We start from the raw sequence: 19,983 nt of genomic DNA, 5'->3' as shown, positions 1-19,983 counted from the left end.
GCCCCGCGCCCAGCGGGAGCCGCGGCGAGGGAGGGAGAGGGGCAGCGGCGCTTCCCGCCTACGCTACCGACGCGGCCCGAAGGGGGATTGCTCCGCCCGCCGGCCGGGGCTGGAAGTCCCTCACGCACTGCCCGCCCCGGCCCCCACCCCGCCCCGCACACCCGGCGCTCCCCCGGGCTGCAGCTTTGCGCCCTTCCCCTCCGCCCCAGGCCGGCGAGGGCTCTGCCTCGGTGCTTTCAGCCCCACGCCGTCGAGCCAGACCTGGGCTCCCCGCAGCAGAACCGTCCTCCTCCTACACAGAGCCTGAACCTCTCCTTTCAGCCTCTCATCCTCCCTTAGATGGTGGCAAGCCCCCCCTTCTCCAGGTCAAACAAGCTCAGCTGCCTCAGCCTCTCCTTGCAGGACGCGTGCTCCAGCCCTGGCCTTGGTGGCCCTCCACTGAGCTGGTTCCAGCTTGTCAACAAGTTTCTCGTCACAGGATGGGGGGTGACACACATGGACAGGGTATGTGGTCTAGAAGAGCCCTAATGAGTGCTAAATAGAAGAGGATAATCACTCTTTCCAAGGTACTGGCATGCTGTTATCTTTGTTGGCTATGGTCAGCTTGCTGCCTACCAACATGCCCGCAGCCTTTGCAACAGAGCTGCTACCCAGACAGGCAGTTGCCAGTCTGGATCTGTGCAAGGTGCCTCCCCTTCCCAGAGGCAGGATGTTTGTCCTTGTTAAATTTTAAAAAGTTCATGCTGGCCTCTTCCATGAGCCTGCCCACGTCCTTCTGGACAGCAGCCCAGCCCTGAAGCTTGTCAACTGCAGCCCCAGGATGGGGTCAATGTGCAAACGTGGCAACAGTGGATCCCGTCATCTCCTCCAGGTCCTTGAAAAAGATGTTAAATACAATAGGCCTCCACTTGCTACTGCCCTCCAGGCAAAGTGTGACCCATTAAACTGCAACCGTCTGAGCCAAACCACTCAATGAGCTTTTTACCCATCTAGCTGTCCACCCACCCAGACTACAGAATCCTAAGCACACACAAAAATAGCACGGGAGCCAGTGCCAAGCACCTTACTAAAGTTGCCATGGCATCCACTACCATCCCCATGCCTACAAATGCAGCCATTTTATCATAGAAGGCAAACAGTTGGTGAGGCATGATGGCACCCTTTCCAGACACATGAAATGCACAAAAGCAAGTCTGTTCCAATGGGACTCAATGATTTTCCCAGGGACTGATTTCCTCATGGTTCCCCAAATTGTCCTTCTGGCCTTTTCAGAAAATGGGTGCAACATTTGCCTTGCTTTACTTGTTGTGGACCCTCCTCACCCCACTCTAAAAAGTACAGAGAGCAACTGCTCTCAAGGCATCAGCCAGCTCTTCCCAGCACCCTCACACAGTCCAGCTGGTCTCAGATTTGCACAGGCCAAGTTCTCAGGACTCCCTGTCTTGATCCTCATCCATTTCTGGTAGTTCTTCACTTGCTCAAACCTTGCCTCTAAGCAGGCAGGAAGGCTGAGGCAAAGGCAGCTCTGAGTACATTGGCCTTACCGGTGCTCACATGCAACAACAGGCCTACACGTTCCTTGTTCAGCCTCCTACTGTTAACATAGCTGGGCAACATTTCTAATAACTCCTTTGCCATAACCTGTTCTTGCTTCCACCATGGTAAGTTTTTTAAGGAAGTTCACTCAGGTGTTCCCTGTTTAGCTTAGCTGGTGTCCCAATTAATAAACTTGTTATCCTATTTGGATGCGCCACTCTTGCATAGGGAAAAGGTCCGCCTTAAAGACCTGCCAGCCTTCCTATGCTCCCTCCACCTTTCAGAGCTGCCTCCCATGGCATCCCATTTACCAGTTCCCCAACTAAGCCAAAGTTTGCTCTCCGAAGTCCAAGGACTTGCCTTCCTCACTCCCTTCAGGATCTTGAGCTCCACTGTATGATCATGACTACAGCCACGGTTGCTATTATCATATTCCTGAACAATTCTTCCTTGTTAGTGGACATCCATTTGTGCAACACCCCTGGTTGGCCCATTCAGTATCTCTACCAAGGAAGCTTCCTGGAATCTGCTGGACTGCTTGCATCCCACCATGTTACCCTTCCAGTTTTCAGGGAGATTAGCTCCTCTCCAAGAATCAGGATCTGTGACCCATAGATGTTACTGACTTGCTAATTTAATCAACCTTCATCATGAGTAGCTGGTCTGTAATCCACCAACATGTCACCCTCAGTAGCCTCTCCTTTGATCCTTACTGTTCTCAACCAGCCTGTCATCCATCCAAGAGCTCCACACATTCCAGGTACTCTTCTTAGAGGGGGCAACCCTCCAGCCTCATCTTCCCTGTCTCTCCAGAAAAACGTGTACCCATCCCAAATGTCATGCTTGTGGACCAAGTCTGGAACTTTGCTTGCCACCTTCATTGTGTACTTCCCCCTATTAGGCCAGAAACCTGTTCAGCAACTGCTAAAACACCCTTGATTAATACTGAAACTGCTTGAAGCCCTTGTGCCCAGCAGACACAACCACATTTGCTACCCTTTGTCCACTTAAGAATCTCTCCCTACTGTGTAGGTACATAAACCAAATTAAATGATGTAAAAATATATAAGCAAACACTACATTAGTACCTCAATTCCTTCCTAACTGCAGAATATTTTTGTATTTAAGGCTGGTATTGTGATGGATGGAATCTATTTGAAAGTAGTCCCTCCACTTTTCCCTCAAGTGCCACCAGGGAACACGAAAATTTCCCCAGAATGGCCTCTGTCCGCATTCAAGTCCTCTTAAAGCACAACTATCAGCATTAGCTAGTAGTCAGTAGCCAAAAGCGTAACACCAGAACATTGGAAGTGAGGAAATGAAGTTACTTCTTTACCAGTGCTGAAATATGAAGCAAACACCAGCAGTGCATTTTCTGTGGTGACTTTACGCATCTCTTTTTTTTCCTATTTCCTTTTGTGTGTTTTGATTTTTCCTCTCCATTTCTTTTAATTATTTACACAGTTTTTCCTCTTTCCTTGTCCTCCATCATTTTTCCTCCACTCATTAGTTTCTCTGGCTTTCCAACTGTGTGAGAAAGCAGCATGCAGTCACATCAGGGTGCCATGTAATTGAGCTGTTTTTCTGATACTTCTGTTAAAGCATATGGGGAAGGATTGCTAAGTGTGTAGGGAAGAAGTGAAAGTGCAGCCTTCCCTGTCTTATAAACACATCGGGTCATAGACGGCTCCAGAAGGAGCATCCTGGGCACCAGACCTTGCCGACACCATAGGATTTGCAGATCTACGCCTCAGGGGTTGAACTGAAAGGATGTCTGACAACATTAAAGACTTTTGCTGGTGCAAAGCCTTCTCGGATACAGAAGGGGACATCAACACTAAGAAAACAACATTCCTGGATGACCATAGATTGCTATGCAGTAACGGTCCTGTACAGATGGAAAGTGTTTCAAATTAATCTTTACAGTGGGTCACACAGCACAGACCCAGGCCCTACAAACCATCTTTCCACTGCTCACTTCACAGCCAGTAACTATCAGACATGTCTGCAAACTGAGAGCTATCAGATATGAGGTGTTTTGACACAACAATTTCAACCTGGCATTCCTCTACGCCAGTGTTAAATATATAACCCATTAAGACATTTCTGCACTTTTTAAGAAAGACAAATTTGAATTAAAAATTTGCTCCATAGGATTTTTGACATAAAGGTGTTTTTCTCTGACTACAGAAGTATATTACAGAAGCAGCAGTTTAATTACCAGGATAGGATACCTCTACTATCACCTATTTAGGTGTGTCTACATTGAAATTCAAGAAAACAAAGATGGTTCAAGTACCTAGTATCAAGGCATGCAAGCTGAAGCCCAGCATACAATCTCAGTTGATGCTGTACATCTAAACTATTGTTTCTAGACTACCACTGTGAGAAACTGCAGCATTCCACACTGGCTCGCTAGTGTTCATTCTTTAAAAAAACCCAAACATATGCACTGTTGCCATATTTGGAGACTATTTGGCTCTTTCAGAACCATTTTGGTACAGATTTGATTTGGTAAGATCTAGAACTTATTCTAACAGGTATTTCATGTGATACTCTACAAAGAAGCAACATTCTTCCCAAGAGAAATCTGATGAACTTGAAAAAACCTAAACAATAAACATATATAATAAACATATATATAAATGCGTGCATATACACACCCCCCTCCCTCAGAACAATAAACTACTGCAAAACACGAGTGACTTGGTAATTAAATAGTAAAATACAGCTCTAACAACCACTTAAGTATAAACAACTGAAGGACCTTACTGTTTTAATCAACAGTACAATGTTGCCCTTAGACACTCCATTAGGGAATATTAGTTTACCTTAGTAGTTAAAAAGTACTTTGATACATTTTATTTCTGTTTCTAGCCAGTGTAATCTCTCTCATAAATCCACACATTTAGCAGTGCAGAGCTCTACAACCTGCAGATCACAAGCAGGAGTGATCACGTTTTCCATTTGCACTTTGTAGTGCCGGGTGCAGCTGGGTAAGGCAAGTTCAAAGTAGGTGTAAATTGCTACTGGTAGGGCATTGACGAATTCTGCTTTGCCAAATATCTGTACTTACTTTGGCATAAGCAGAGAAGGTGACACATTGTGAAAAGCAGCAAGAAATCACATGCACAGCATTTCTCTCTCATGCAAGGTGTTTCTAGTGATGCCAGTAGATAACCCCTTGCTTGGTTTTTCCCAAGCCTTTTTGAACAACTAATTGGAAAGATCCACATAAGTGTAAGCCATTTATTTTTTGTATAAAACTTGGTATAATGCCAGTTACCATTATTTTCACTACAAAGTGAAATACTACATTCACTTCAGCATTCAAGTTAACCACATCCCAATTTCCTAGTTTTCACAGTAGTATGAAAAAAATATTTAAAGCTAATTTAGAACAACATGTGTTTCCTTTTTGTCAAAAAGCAACAGACACCTGCAACATCACAATCAACAGGATTCAGCAAAAATTTAATCAGAAGTAACTTAATCAGAAACAGACACAAAAATATCAGTAAAGAAAATTAGCTGTTATTTACCTACCATGCACAAAAGCATGTTTAGTATCTACTGAGATTTTTATTAACAAGACAAAATATGAAAGAAAAGCCTAAATGAGAAAAACTTGACTCCATTTGAGATAGACGAGTCATCTAGCATACTTTGCTCATTTCAGCAGGTGTTACCGAGAACTAGGCCACAGCTTCTCAGAAATAACAAGAAAACTACTTCCAAATCACAGAAGGAACCAAGACAGAATAGAAAGCTATGGAGACAGAAGTCAGGTCCATACTGCTGCTAAAGAGAGAATTGTACCAGTCCCTGTTGCTGGTTATGGTGGTGGTGTAACCCCTTCGGCCCCAGCAGCAGGGCATAATCTGACCTTGGCTCAGAAGCAGCAGCTGGTTTTGCCTCCCCAGGGTTCCAGAATAGGGAGAGCGAGCCAGCAGCCGATGCACGCTTATGTACTCAGACTGGGTCACAATTTTGGCCCAATTAGTTATAAAAACTAGCTCATATTCTATGAGATTGTAAAGATAAGAAGAGTAACTAAGATGAGTCCTTCCACTACAGCGTTTTAATGGTACAGGACTATTTTTTTTTATCTTTTGTTATGTAAGTGCTTCTATTGCCCATCTGTAGGCACCTACGAGGGAGCTGCAGAGGCTAGGTATAATTAAGGATCAATTTTCTATTTTGGAAACTCTTTCTGAAAGCTGGTTTCTATCATCTTGAAACTTAAAATACACTTACGGCCATAGATTTCTCAAGACTAGACATAGTTATATAACATTATGTGCAAGTAATTTTGACTCGATCAATATCCGATAGGATATGCCTCTGTAGGAGTAAGAGGAAAGCTGTGGCTACATAATTACTGAGAATCTATTTAATTCATCCCTATTTATTTTACCTTTCTTCAGTGTTTCAGTACACATTTGATTAAAATTATTAATGAAATGAGAATGTGAAAACTGTATCATTTCTGTTAAATCCAAGCTGTAGAAGAACCTTCAGAAACAGGAGATGCCCCAAAAGGGCCAATCTAACCAAGTATTAGAGAAGCTATGACCTGTTTCAGGTGGCATTCCCCAAGCTGTTGCTCTTGCATCTCTGTTCTCAGAAGCAAAAAAAAGCATATAGTTATTCATTTCTGTAAGGTGCTTCAACAACCTGCAAGTGAAAACCCTATATAAAAGGTCAGCTAGTAATAAGCCAGTACAGAAGGTTGTAAGACTTAATGTTAACAAGAAACGCTGAATTTCTGAAGGAGCTGGAATATCTGCTTCTTCCTTTCTTTGGATATCCAGACTAAACACTACTCAGTACCATCAGTAAGGAGTTAGATATCTATTCATACATATTTCTGTTTCTTAAACATTCCAGTAGTTCAATAGAGCACTATAACCAATCAATGCATTTTTCAATTTCTAATTCACATAGAAGGGAAAGCAATTCTCAGAACTTTTGATGTTTAAGATTTCCACCTACCAGATACCTGGTGCCCTACTGTACTAATGAGGTCAACTGAGATTCTCATTTGAATAAATTTCACCAATATGAATAAGGACTAGACACCCAGGCACTTTAAATAATGCAAAAAGATTAATGAAATTTTTAGTAAGTATGAAACACTATTACCTTTTTAGTAGATGGATAAGTAAGCTACACCCCAGAAAAACTATTCCACAAATTTGCAGCAGCCCAGCTGTTCCAATGGCACAAACAGTGACTAGACCAGGCAAAAGACTAGAATGGGTCACTGCATCCTCAGTCATGAGCACTTGATTCTAGCCCTATTGGTATTAACCTGTGGGAAGAGTTTGCCTCATTTCCATCTTAATAAACACTACAGAAATACAATCCCAGGAAGTTCCATACTTAAGGCAATGATCTAAAAATCAGTAGATTTGGTAAGTACAGTTTCCCAACCTACAGAAAAAAACACTTCTGCGTAGTGCAAGGAGAGAAGCAATAGCAACTTGGTATGGGAACTTACAGTAGAATCTGTATCATCGAAGTAGATTAAGTTCATGAAGTTAAAAGCTGTATCACAATCTAAGACTTTCTAGTCAAGGATCAGTTCCCCCAATTCAAAAGTCACTTTACTAGTCTAACAGGAAAAAGTGTTAAGACCCTTGGAAAAAAATACATCCCATGGCAGCTGTGATCCTTTACATGCCCCTCAGGCCTCAGTCTGAGCTCTGGTAAAGGAGAATGACATCAAATTTGTTTGGTATCAGGGACTTCTCTGCAAGTTAACTGAAGACATTTAAGGCTTCTTCGTCACACATAGATCAGATCTGTAGCAGTTTCAATGGATGTGCAGAACTCAAATCCAACTCTAGTTCCCAGGGAACAGTATTACAAAGAAAATGACAAGACACTGATATGTAGAGTCCGGTTTACACTAGAATTAGTATCTCAGAAATGCAGAATTGTTGATGTATTCAAGCAAGCTTTGACAAAGTCCCAAACTTAGGAAAGAGGTTGTACAGCTGCACAGACACCCAATGCATTCAGTACAAGGTACATAATGTCACACTGAGTGATAATAATAGGGGCAAAGTGCCTTGAGTCTAGGTGGTCTGTGAATACACCCTAATATACAGCACCCTTGGAAGTATCTGCACATGTAATACAATCAGGATAAAGGACTGAAGAGTCTCAAGCAACTATTTATCAATTTGTGGCAAAAGAGAACCTAAAGATAAATACAGAAACTCTGGAAATCCTCTTTTAAAGTCAAGATCTTTATCAGCAAGTATGCAGAAAAAATTTGTACATCCTGCACCACAGTTAAAAATGCACAGCCGATTCTCCAATAATGAGAAATTCACCTGCTCAGCAGAAATAAGATGTACAGATTCCTGTCTGCAGGTGAAAAATAACTTATCCCTACCACACCTAAGGAAATCATTGCTGAATATGGCAAACTAAACTCGTGCCTACACAGTAGATGCACCTCCAAGCTAGTTTGACAACAACAACAAAAAAAACCAACAACAAAAAAAAGCAAAAGCAAAGCACATCAAAAAAAGCCCACCACTTCCTGAATGAGAAAGTAAGTTGTAATGAATTAATCCTTTTCCCAAACTTAGGATCTCAGACGAATTGTACATAAACTGTGTATTCTGAGTGCATTAATAGGTTTTATACACAAGTATCATCACCTTGGACTGAACTACCCACCTCTAAGTTAATCTTTAAACTACCCAGGCCTAAATGTCTTCAGACAGCGCTTTACCCTCCACAGTAAAATGGGCAAGCCTCTTCTCAGATATCTTTGTTGTGTAACTAGATCAGGTATACCTAATAAGATAAAAGCTTGTCAAGAGAGAATATGGACAAGGACCACTGGTTCATGAGTATTCTAGTACAGGATCTAACCCAGATTCCTAAGCAGCAGCATAAAGAATGAGTATCAAAAAGCACTTTCTATACTAGATCTAACTAGAAGTATCAGTTCAGGACAGGACTAGCCTCCTCCAAAGAGACTCAGTTCTCAAGAGAAAAGCGTGAGTGGAGGAGCTATGCATTAGTTTCAGATTTTGAAAAGTATAAAACCATACTGATCTAGGCAGTTCCATTACGAAAGTGATTTCAGCATGCAGAACTTTATAATCTTTGACACCAGAGACAGAAAGCCAACAGTGTTGAAGAAAAGCTGCTTGAACACATGACAAATTTGTTAACAAAGTGACTAGTGTTAGAACAAGGTAAATGTGGACTCTACACTCAATAGCATTTCCATACAGATACAATAAAACATAAGCTTGTCTGATGTTATCTGTACACTTATCCTAGTGAACAAAGATTTGTTGACTAACTTAGTGTAACAGCAAAAGCTAGAATTTTCTGCACTATTTTAGTTTTCTAGGATGGTAAAGTACAAAACTTGCTTCAAGTCTTTAGAAATCTTATTCTGCTATGCAATGCACTTAGGGAACAGTATTGAAAAATAAAAACATTAAGTTTCATCCTTGACCTTACAGTTAAGTACGTTGTATTTAAAGCATACCCTTGTTGTCATAGGTAACAAATACAGTAAGAATTTGGCATTTGTGACTAGTCACAGCAACTGCATTTGCCCTGCTAGCTCCGCCTTCTCTTGATCACGAGGTACAAAGTGCAGCACACAGGATAAAAGAGCAGGTAACAAGATTCTTGAAATTAAATATCACAAAAATCAAGTTTTCAAACTTAACTTTCCTAACAGGCCAAAGAGACTGAAGTTTAACTCACCATGTTATTTAATTCAGACCAAAGTAAAATGAACTTTGCTCTTGAATAAGGCAAGACAAAAATCGTGTCTGCTTCCCACTTCTAGCCCAGTGCCTTGCAAGGGGCACTTAACAGAGACATTTCAGCCAACAATCCTCTTAACCACTCCTATGCTTAAACTAAGACAGAATTCTGTCTCAAATTAGGTTTGAGATTTCTGCTTTCCAAATTGAAAAGCATTCTTTCCAAAATAATTAACAGTACTATAATACAATTCTGTTTCATCCTTAGCTTGTACATATGTGAAGGAGCAGACACAGAAACATGAATAGTTTCTGAAGTTGCACGTTACAAGCCAAACAGGCTGATTTGAGATAATACATCATCTGCTGCCAAAACACAGACCCCTGCCACTTGGATTAAGAGACCACACCAATAGCTGTAACAGGATCTGTCACCAAGATCTCAAAGCTTCAGGATGCAGAGAGAGTCAGCATTAGCTATGTATGTCCCCTACGTTTGTTACAAGAATCTTATTCAGACAGTACTTTATCATATACGCTAGAACTTCCCTAATTTAGCTTGTCTGGGCACAACCTATGGCCTCAGGAGCTGCTTCTAATTCTGCATACAGGATATTTTTGGCTGGTTAGGCAGCTTGTATACACACTTGAAACTACCATATTCACAATGAATACCGAGTACTTCTGGAGAGCTCTAGGTATAAATACATAGTATTATCTACTACTGCCTCCTTTTTAGGCAGTTCCATCACAGGGTTGGTTTTCTTTTTTTTATACAGAATTTAAATTATTTTCAGAACACCAAGTATGGCAGAAAATCGGTTAAAGAATCCTGATGGTCTATGAAAGAAGTTTGCTTTATGGTTTGATTTTTTTTTTTTAAAGTAACAGCTTTGTTACAAGTTAATGGATTGTTATTTAGGTTAAAGCATTACCAAGTCCATAAAGGCAAGGATGAAAACATATTGGACTCATACAGCAAATATAATTCCTGTTATTTAAAACTGCATTCTACGACATTGTGGCAAAATACTCTAGTACAGCCTGCCGTGTTACTCCATTCAATATATATATAAACGAAGGATCAAAGACAACCTCTAGCTCAGAAATCCTGAGGCACAAGCTGCTAGAAGCTGAGCATGTTCTTGAGGACCTATTTTCTTGCCTTTTTACTTTTCCATTTACAGACAGGTTTCCAACAATGACCTACAATACTGAACTAGACAAATCTTGATCTGGACAAGTAAAGCAGTTCTTAACTCAGATTGTTTAAGGGTCACCACCAAATGTAGGAACTTGGCAAAATAATACTTAATTATTTTTCACTTCTTCAGTGGTGCTTCTATAATAACAAGGTAAGCAAATATGTAAGTGAACCCTAACTCTTTTTTTTCTTTTTAGTCTGTTCAATGTTGGCTTCATAATATCCTGTCATAAAGTGTCATTTATATTGGAAAATGTCACCCAAGAAAGCAAACATTTCAGAGAGCTCATAATTCCCTAGGGGAAGCAGACACAGCAACTGAAAATTAAGTTATCCACAATTTCTGCTACATAACCCTCTCCCCTCCTCCAACCAACCTAGAAGGATCTGGTCCTAGGAAATACTGAAAATAGCAGGTAACACTAAGCACTGGTAGCAAAGGTAAACCACATAGCTGAGTTCCCATCCATTGCCAATTACTGCATTCCATTTACGAGAACAGAGAGATCCAGAATGAGTATTCAGTTTAAAGAAGTGGTCCACGTTCTTATTCATCTCAACCTTACCTCTGTAAAAAAGGGAAAAGAGAAGAAGGCTAAATGAGTACATTCAGAATACACTGAGATTTAAGTATCACTACACGCTTTTTACTATTTTGTATTTCTCAAATTCTCGGGATTGTAGAATAAACAAGACTTACCTTAAAGCAGAAAGGAGGACTAAAGCCTTTTCTGACTTATATCCCTTTGAAATACTGTCAAGTTAATTTAAGGATTTGATTTGTAAGCACTGTAAAAATGAGAAGAGGAACTGAAAAGAGTTATGAATAAGCTGACAAGAATTTTTCAGCTACGGAATACATCAGTGGTTTAAACTTCCCTGTGCTGCTTTCCTATGGAGTGCCCAGGTCTGTCCTGACAATATACTCAGAACCAGCGTCAAACCTGCTAACAAACCCTGCCTTTCTGCCAAACCCATCACGCACTGTAACACAACCTTTGGTAATCTACAAAGTGGTTTCATCGCATTTCCTACAGCTGTATTTTTTAATGAAGAAATTACTTAGCCTACAATAAGAACTGCTACATTCTGCGATGGACAGTTTTTATTGTAAAAAGGACAGACTGTAGTGTTCCACAAGAGAAACGTTTTTTAAATTACAATATTTGGTGGGTTTTTGTTAGCTTAATGCCCCACCTGCTGGCTGATGACTAAATTACATTGTGACAGTTATCAAAGAAGTCACATGCCTATTATTCTGTCACCAGTAGGTAGCTATACGCTGTCATGGCAACTGGTACAATTCTATGTAGAAGACGGACTGCACAGCTGGGTCCACCACAGTGTGAAGATTAACATACAGAAATAGAACCTCGATGGTTATAAAACAGACGTTTGTCTAGGATTTTTAATATCCATCCAGACTGATCACACTGAAATGTTACAAAGCATAACGTGAATAAGAAATACTACAAAAACAGTGAACTCCTCATGTATCTTTAGTCTGTAAGAACTATTACGCCTTCAGCTGCACCCCGCTCAGTCACCCTGCTGGGCTATGTTATATTCAGGTGTAGTTTCTCAAAAATGGATCAAAGAGTCTAGGAGAAAAGACAGAAGTCAAGGATTATAATGTAAAAATATTTCAGTCTCATTTATTTGAGAATGCTGTTTGAAAGAACAATTTTAAAGTTTAGCTTATTTTAAAGAATGAGTACAGCCTACTGCTTACTGAGTAACCAAACCTCACTTGGTCAAAGGAGCTCTGCTTGCAGTTAGTGCTGGCCTGAGTTTAGGACCTGCTTAATAATTTGAAAAAGCATTAAAAAGGGACGTTTCAGAAGCAGATACGCCTGCCTGTCATGTCCATCTCCCCAAGCTCAGGGACACTGAGTCAGTAGACACTTACTCAGCTATACCAAGACACAAAATGTGTCTGCAGTGGCCCTGAATTTACACAGGAACCTAGAAAACGTTCTCTCCCTGGATATACAAGGATTTGCCAAGCTGCCAGCTCCAGGATTATCTTCTATTTCAATCCACTGACTCCCCAGCTCGAGCCTCCTGAATCTCTTGCAGATATTACCACATGGAATCAACTGCCTAAAAGACTGTTATTAGAAGCTGAACAAATACAATCAAGTTACATGTAGCAAGAGAAATCAAAAATCCATATTCAGGCTTCCTTCACCACAGTAGACATGTTTAGTACTGTCCAGTGTTAGAAAGCATGCTTTGGTGTGAATTATCACACAGCAGAGCAGCTCCTCGTCCTCTCATAGCCTAGCACTCTTAAGTGCCCTGCACCTTACCAAGCCCCCAGAAACCACGGCAAAACAAAACTAACCAGCCCAGACTTCACAATTTACTACCGGGCAACACAGCACTAAAATACCATTTCTGAAACTCCACCACCATTGATCCTTTTTATCTTACCTTGAAAAATCTGTTTTTAAAACCTGTTAACAGAATTGCACTTCCAATTAATGAAACTACCAGACCGCCTAAGCTAACAAATATTTCTGCATCTGGCTGTCTCCTAAGTCAGGGAATAGCCACTGCAACAGTGAGAAAACCGCAACTGACAAGTTACGTTTTATGAAAGGTATTGTAATATTCAAATAGAAAGGCCACACAGACTTATTTCCCTGTCAAAAATAGATGAAGTCCAGCATTCCCAGGAAGTGTCTCAATAAAGATCTGTTGTTGCAACACTTTTCCTTAGAAGAGATTTAGCAAATAAGTTGCTTAACTGTGTATAAAGTTCTCTATTCTAATGAGAGTAGAATCAGGAGCACTAAGCAAGCAACCTCAATTAGCATTCCTAACATTTGGTGCTGTATTGGTAACTTTTATCTGCACAAGCAAAACAGCCAAAAAAATGTAAAATACTTCTTTTTCCTTTTTAAAAAAATTTTTACTCTGGTATTGTAAGCAAATCAATTCTGCATATTTACTCAAAATAAAGGTAATTAACAGCCTTAACTTAAGGGACAGTAAGGGAAATCCAATTCACAATGTAGGTTTTGTCTATATGCTATATATACATACATTGAGCAATGATGTTTTCAGCTTAATTGCTGTTCGACATCTCTGAACTACAGATGATCTTTCCATGTAGCACTGAACGTGAGAGCCCTCTTATGGCTACAGTGAAAACGCCATCTGTAGCGGACTTGAAACCCACCTGCAAATCACAGGGCAGCTGCTCAGTGCTAACGGGGTATTGTTCTACAAATCCTGAGAAGTCTGAAGAGCATTTTCTCACAGTAATTAAAGATACTGCCTTCAGAGATTTCCACCCTAGTAGGTGTGTAAGAGAAAGGAAGATACTTTAAGGGTATGTCACAAAGCTGTGCAGGAAGAAAATTAGAAGGGCCAAAGCCCAACCAGAACTTCATCTGGCTACTGCCATAAAACACAATGAAAAATGTTTCTACAAATACATTAGCAACAAAAGGAGGGGTAAGGAGAATCTCCATCCTTCATTGGATGTGGGGGGAAACATAGTGACAAAGCATGAGGAAAAGGCTGAGGTCCTTAATGCCACCTTTGCCTTAGTCTTTTAAGTCAGACCAGTTGTTCTCCAGGTACCCAGCCCCCTGAGCTGGGAGACAGGGATGGGGAGCAGAATGAAGCCCCCATAATCCAAGGGGAAATGGTCAGCAACCTGCTACACCACTTAGACACACACAGAGTCTGTGGGGTTGGATGGGATGCACCCAAGGGTACTAAGGGAGGTGGTGGGGGTGCTGACTGAGACACTTTCCATCATTCATCAGCAGCCCTGGCTAACTGGGAAGGTCCCAGCTGACTGGAGGTTAGCAAATGTGGAAAGAGGATCTGGGGACCTACAGGCCTGTCAGTCTGACCTCAGTGCCAGGAAAGGTTATGGAGCAGATCATCCTGAGTACCACCACACAGCATGTAGGACAACCGGGGGATCAGGCTCAGCCAGCATGAGTTTATGAAAGGCAGGTCCTGCTTGACTAACTTGATCTTCTATGACAAGGTGACCTGCTTAGCACATGAGGGAAAGGCTGGGGATGTTGTCTACCTAGAATTTATTAAAGCCTTTGACACCATTTCCCACAGCATTCTCCTGGAAAAACTGGTTGCTCATGGCTTGGACAGGCATACACTTTGCTGGGTAAAAAACTGGCCGGATGGCCGGGCCCAAAGAGTGGTGGTGAACAGAGGTAAATCCAGTGGTGTTCCCCAGGGTTCAGTGTTGGGGCCATTTCTGTTTAATATCTTTATCAATGATCTGGATGAAGGGATCAAGTGCACCCTCAGAAAGTTTGCAGACAACACCAAGATGGGCAGGAACATTGATCTGCCTGAAGGTAGGAAGGCTCTACAGAGGGATTTGGACAGGCCAAAGCCGCTTGTATGAGGTTCAACAAGGCTCAGTGCCACGTCCTGCACTTGGGTCACAACAACCCCATGCAACGCTACAGGCTGGGGGAGGAGTGGCTGGAGAGCTGCCTGGCAGAAAAGGACCTGGGGTGCTGATCAACAGCCAGCTGAATATGAGCCAGCAGTGTGTCCAGGTGGCCAAGAAGGCCAATAGCATCCTGGCTTGTATCAGGAATAGTGTGGCCAGCAGGACCAGGGAGGTGATCGTCTCCCTGTACTCAGCACTGGTGAGGCCACGCCTCAAGTACTGTGTTCAGGTTTGGGCCCCTCACTCCAAGAAGGACATTGAGGTGCTGGAGCGTGTCCAGAGAAGGGCAACAAAGCTGGGGAAGGGTCTAGGGCACAAGTCGTAGGAGGAGCGGCTGAGGGAGCTGGGGTTGTTTAGCCTGGAGAAAAGGAGGGAGACCTTATTGCTCTCTACAACTGCCTGAAAGGAGGTTGTAGCCAGGTGGCAGATGGTCTCTTCTCCCAAGTAGCAATAGGGCAAGAGAAAACATCCCTCAAGCTGCGCCAGGGGAGGTTTAGAATGGCGTGTTAGGAAAAACTTCTTCACTGAAAGGATAGTCAGGCTAGGATAGGATAGAACAGGCTGCCCACAGAAGTGGCTGAGTCCCCATCCCTGAAGGTATTTAAAAAGACATGGAGATAGGGTGGTTTAGCAGTGGACTTGGCAGTGCTAGGTCAACAGTTAGACTTGATGATCTTTAAAGTTATTTCCCAACCTAAATGATTCTATGGTTTAGTATACAGCCTCACACCAATGCATATTCTATGACCTGCCTCAATATCCTCCTAAGAGCCAGAGGTGGAAGTGTGAGCCCATCCCAATTACAAGCACATTCCTAAAAGATTACTCCACCATGTGCATATAGGATCCCCTTTGCATATTTTAAGACAGACATCATTTATCTTGCTTATGATGCACAGGAGCTATTAATCCCATTTTAATCATTTAACTGCTTTCTACAGTTTAAAGCCAGCTTATGGCAAGAACTGGATGGCTGCACAGCTCAGCTATGTACGACCCTATGAACTGCTACAGGCCAAAACTCCCCCCTCCCCTCAAATGAGGCGATTCTGCCCCTCTACCCTGCTCTGGTGAGACCCCACCTGCAGTCCTGCATCCAGCTCTGGAGTCCTCAGCACAGGAAAGACATGGACCTGTTGGAGCAGGTCCAGAGGAGGGACACAAAAACGATCAGAGGGATGGAGCACTTATGAGGAAAGGCTGAGAGAGTTGGGGTTGTTCAGCCTGGAGAAGAGAAGGCTCTGGGGAGACCTTATTGCAGCCTTTCAGTACTTAAAGGGGGCTTACGAGAAAGATGGGGACAAACTTTTTAGTAGCGCCTGTTGTGATAGGACAAGGGGTAATGGTTTTAACTAAAAGAGGGGAGATTCAGACTAGGTATAAGGAAGACATTTTTTACAATGGAGGGTGGTGAAATACTGGAACAGGTTGCCCAGAGAGGTGGTAGATGCCCCATCCCTGGAAACATTCAAGGTCAGGTTGGATGGGGCTCTGAGCAACCTGATCTAGTTGTAGATGTCCCTGCCAGTTGGAGGCGTTGGACCAGATGACCTTTAAAGGTCCCTTCCAACCCAAACTACTCTATGATTTTACAATTCTAAGCACCAATTTTTCCCACAGAAACAAGTGAATGACCTCTATTAACTGGTGGTTCTAGTCCTAAATTGTTCTAGGAAGACTTTACAAGAATTTTAAGAATTCTTTAAATACTCATTCATAGTGTACTAAAGGAACCAGCACAAAATAAAGAGGAAGAACATTTGGTTAGGTTTGTTCTAGCCAAAAAAAGGCACCACTCAGTAAAACATTATCCCTCTGAATTTAAGACAGAGTGGATATAGAGGATAAGGCCAGACTTATCTTGAACGGGGTAGGGGAAAAGGAAAGCAGCCTCCTTGGTAGTTCAAACAATACACTGAAATTTGAACATCTGACTTACAGAAGTACTAATAGGAACAGGTTAACAGCTAGAAGCTTAGAGGGCACAATTACACACACACACCCCCCAAGAAGAGTAAGAGGAGTGTTGCAGACCCATCGGTAGAGTACGGTCTTAGAAGCAGTACCTCTGATATTCCACTATATCAGAAATATATTGACTGACTGCAGCATGCATCTTTACTGGACTATGTATTCAGAGGTTATGAGAGAGTTTTTGTGATTTTAATTGTGCTGCTAGTCCTAAAACAGTTACTGTGTAGATAAACTTATTTTCAGCTCTGACATCATATTTTACAGTAACATTTTTAAATATAAAACCTGTCCTCTTCATTACTGTACTTACTAGAGCCTCCTTTAAGCTATAAGAATGAATAACCCTTTTTCATGTTTGTCTTGAGCACCAAGTATACAGAAGTCCACACTACTGGGAAAAAAAAACAAACTAACAAAAACAACCTTTGAATTTATTCACAGTAGCTGAAGCCAGAACAGTCACTGGGGCAATACAACGGCCTTTGTAAACTCAGCTGGTGCCTTCTTTCTTTAAAAAAAAAAGTTACAGTGAAAGTGTATTTTTCCCCTCCCCCTACTTCAAGAAAGTTTAAAGTGAAGTTCACCCCAAGCTTCACAGTAGGAATGAAAAAGTATAAAGTAAGAATCCATCTAGGTTGTAAAGCTACTTAAGCTTTTTCTTTTTATCTGAAGAAGCCCTGATGCTTACTCTTTATAGCCTAGATTATCTTTTTTTTTTTTTAAACTCTCTCAGCTGCATTGAAAGTGGCAGACATTAAAGCTTTTAAATTATACAGTACCTATCCTAAAACACTGGTCTACCAAGTCATTCCTGCAAGTAATATAGACTATATACCTGTTAGAGGACTTAAAAAAAAATCTGTTCTATTAAGGCATGCAAAAGAAAACCCTGTGAAACACAATTAAGGGAAAATCCTTTTGTTTCTTTGTAGCATTCAAGGATCAGATCACCTTAATGCGAGACAGAATTTAGCATCTTGGTTTAGCACACAAATACCTAGAAGGAAAAAAAAATATTTCCATTTTGACAGGAAATTAGTGTCTGTGCCAGACAATGATTCTAATGGAGATCCAACAATACCATCTGGCTGGCTGTCTCATTCCAAGAATAAGTCTGTCAGGTGGCAAAGCTTGTAAAAAAGTATGAAAAGGCCACAGCACCAAGCAGCTCACTGGGACACTTCAGGTAAGAACCATAGAACAAGCAAGTGTCATAGCTCTGTAATACCAAGTAAATGCATTGTATTTTTCTATCTTGTCTAAACAATTGTTTCTTTTGACAAAAAGCTGTCTTACTATTTAAGGAGACTTGCATGCTTTTGGGTCCCACACAGAATGTGTGTACTCTGTGCAAGCGAAGGCAGATCCACAAGAACTCACTACTGCCTACTAGTTCACAATTAACACGGTCCACTTGATTTGATAATACAAGAGGTACAAATTTGCAAGAAGCTCCAATTGTGCACCTATTTTGGAAATGCCTTCAGCTACAGCCATGTTAAACAGATGTTTCAACTTTCTGAATGCAACACAAAAAAGATTTACCTACTGTTTTTGTGTTATGCTTATAGGGTACTTCAAAAGAACATTAAAAATGCATGTTCTTAGTTATAACTTGTTACTTTTACTGGCATATGCCACAAAATGTACAATTCCCAGATGGGAATAAAAAAATTAGTTTCCTACGGGTGAGAAATGGCTAACAAAACCAGCACAACATGATCTAATGGAAGAGAAAATAAATGGCACTCATAAGGCCTGGGCTATGCATTTCACTGTGATAAGCCTTCTCAGCATGCTTGCAAGAACAGTTCATATCTAGCATCACCATTTCAAACATACTGAACAATCAACTCGCTCACCAGATGGTCCTATGGGTAACACTTGGTCAAATAAACATAAAATATGCACTCTATGTAGATATCTTGTTTTATCTCTTCTTTTGGTGTTGAGACTCTTCAATGAGAGCTACACATAGGCACTTCCTGTTTTCTTATCGCTACAGCATAAAGCCTCCAATACGTCCCAGGGCAATCAAGCCAACTAGAACATTAAGCCAAAATGAAATCTGCATTTGCAAAGAAACAATTACCTTTATCAATAAACTGACATCACAGCTTTAACAGCCCGAGTAGGCTGTTTAGGTAAAGTTGCAAAGGAAAGGGTCCTGATATTCAGAAAACTCCGGATTTCTTTTTTAAAAAAATGAGTTCAACTGTGTAAGATTTAAAAAAAAAAACAAACAACAACAAACAAAACACAAAGAAGCTGGTAACACAGAAGTGAAGTATAATCAAGCTACTATCTTTAAAACAGTAGTCTGAGAAAGACATAGCAAATTGTTATTACGGGAACACTTAACACAGTATCTTTAGTGACATGGAATAGTCTAAGCAAAGAAGAGATTTACAGCTTTGCTTTTCCAGGTCAATTTATGCTATCAGAACATTGGTACAATTCTGCATAAAGTGATTCCAAAACCTATAATCATTTCTAATCCTCCCCGCCGCCCTCCAATTAATAAAATTCCACTCCCGAGAAGCAGTCCTTGGACACTTTTCATGCTGCAGCTATATTACCTTAAATGTCCAGGTCTGTAGCAACTCAGTTCCCCTGTCTTTATATACCCACAAGTAGATGTTAGTGAAGTAAGCCTTTTGCTAGCCATCACCACTTCTAAACCTTCTGGAAATTTAAAGCAGCACATGCAATCCTATTCAAACGCATGTATACATCCTCAACAAGAGAGGCATAATTTCCTTTTTAGCCTGGAGAGATTGAGGTGTTGGGAGTAGGAGAAGAAAAGCAGACTAGGACCCAACACACATACAAGACTGAACACAGTTCTCAATTCTACTCTTTCAAAACCGCAGCTAATAACTACTACAAAATGAAGTTTGTTACTATGAATTTGTAGTAACAGGAATACTCATATAGGGTAATACCTTCAATAGATTTAACAAATCTGTATGCCTTTCTCAAGGTAGCTTAAAATTAACTCTAGTATTATATTAGTACATCACTAGAAGTTTGGGAAGCCAAGTCAAAATAAAAATTTATTTTAATTGTTT

The sequence above is a fragment of the Platalea leucorodia genome, assembly GCF_965183815.1.
Source record: "Platalea leucorodia genome assembly, chromosome: 1".
Taxonomy (NCBI): Eukaryota; Metazoa; Chordata; class Aves; order Pelecaniformes; family Threskiornithidae; genus Platalea; species Platalea leucorodia.
The sequence above is the reverse complement of the archived record's forward strand: the minus strand, read 5'-3'. Positions refer to the sequence as shown.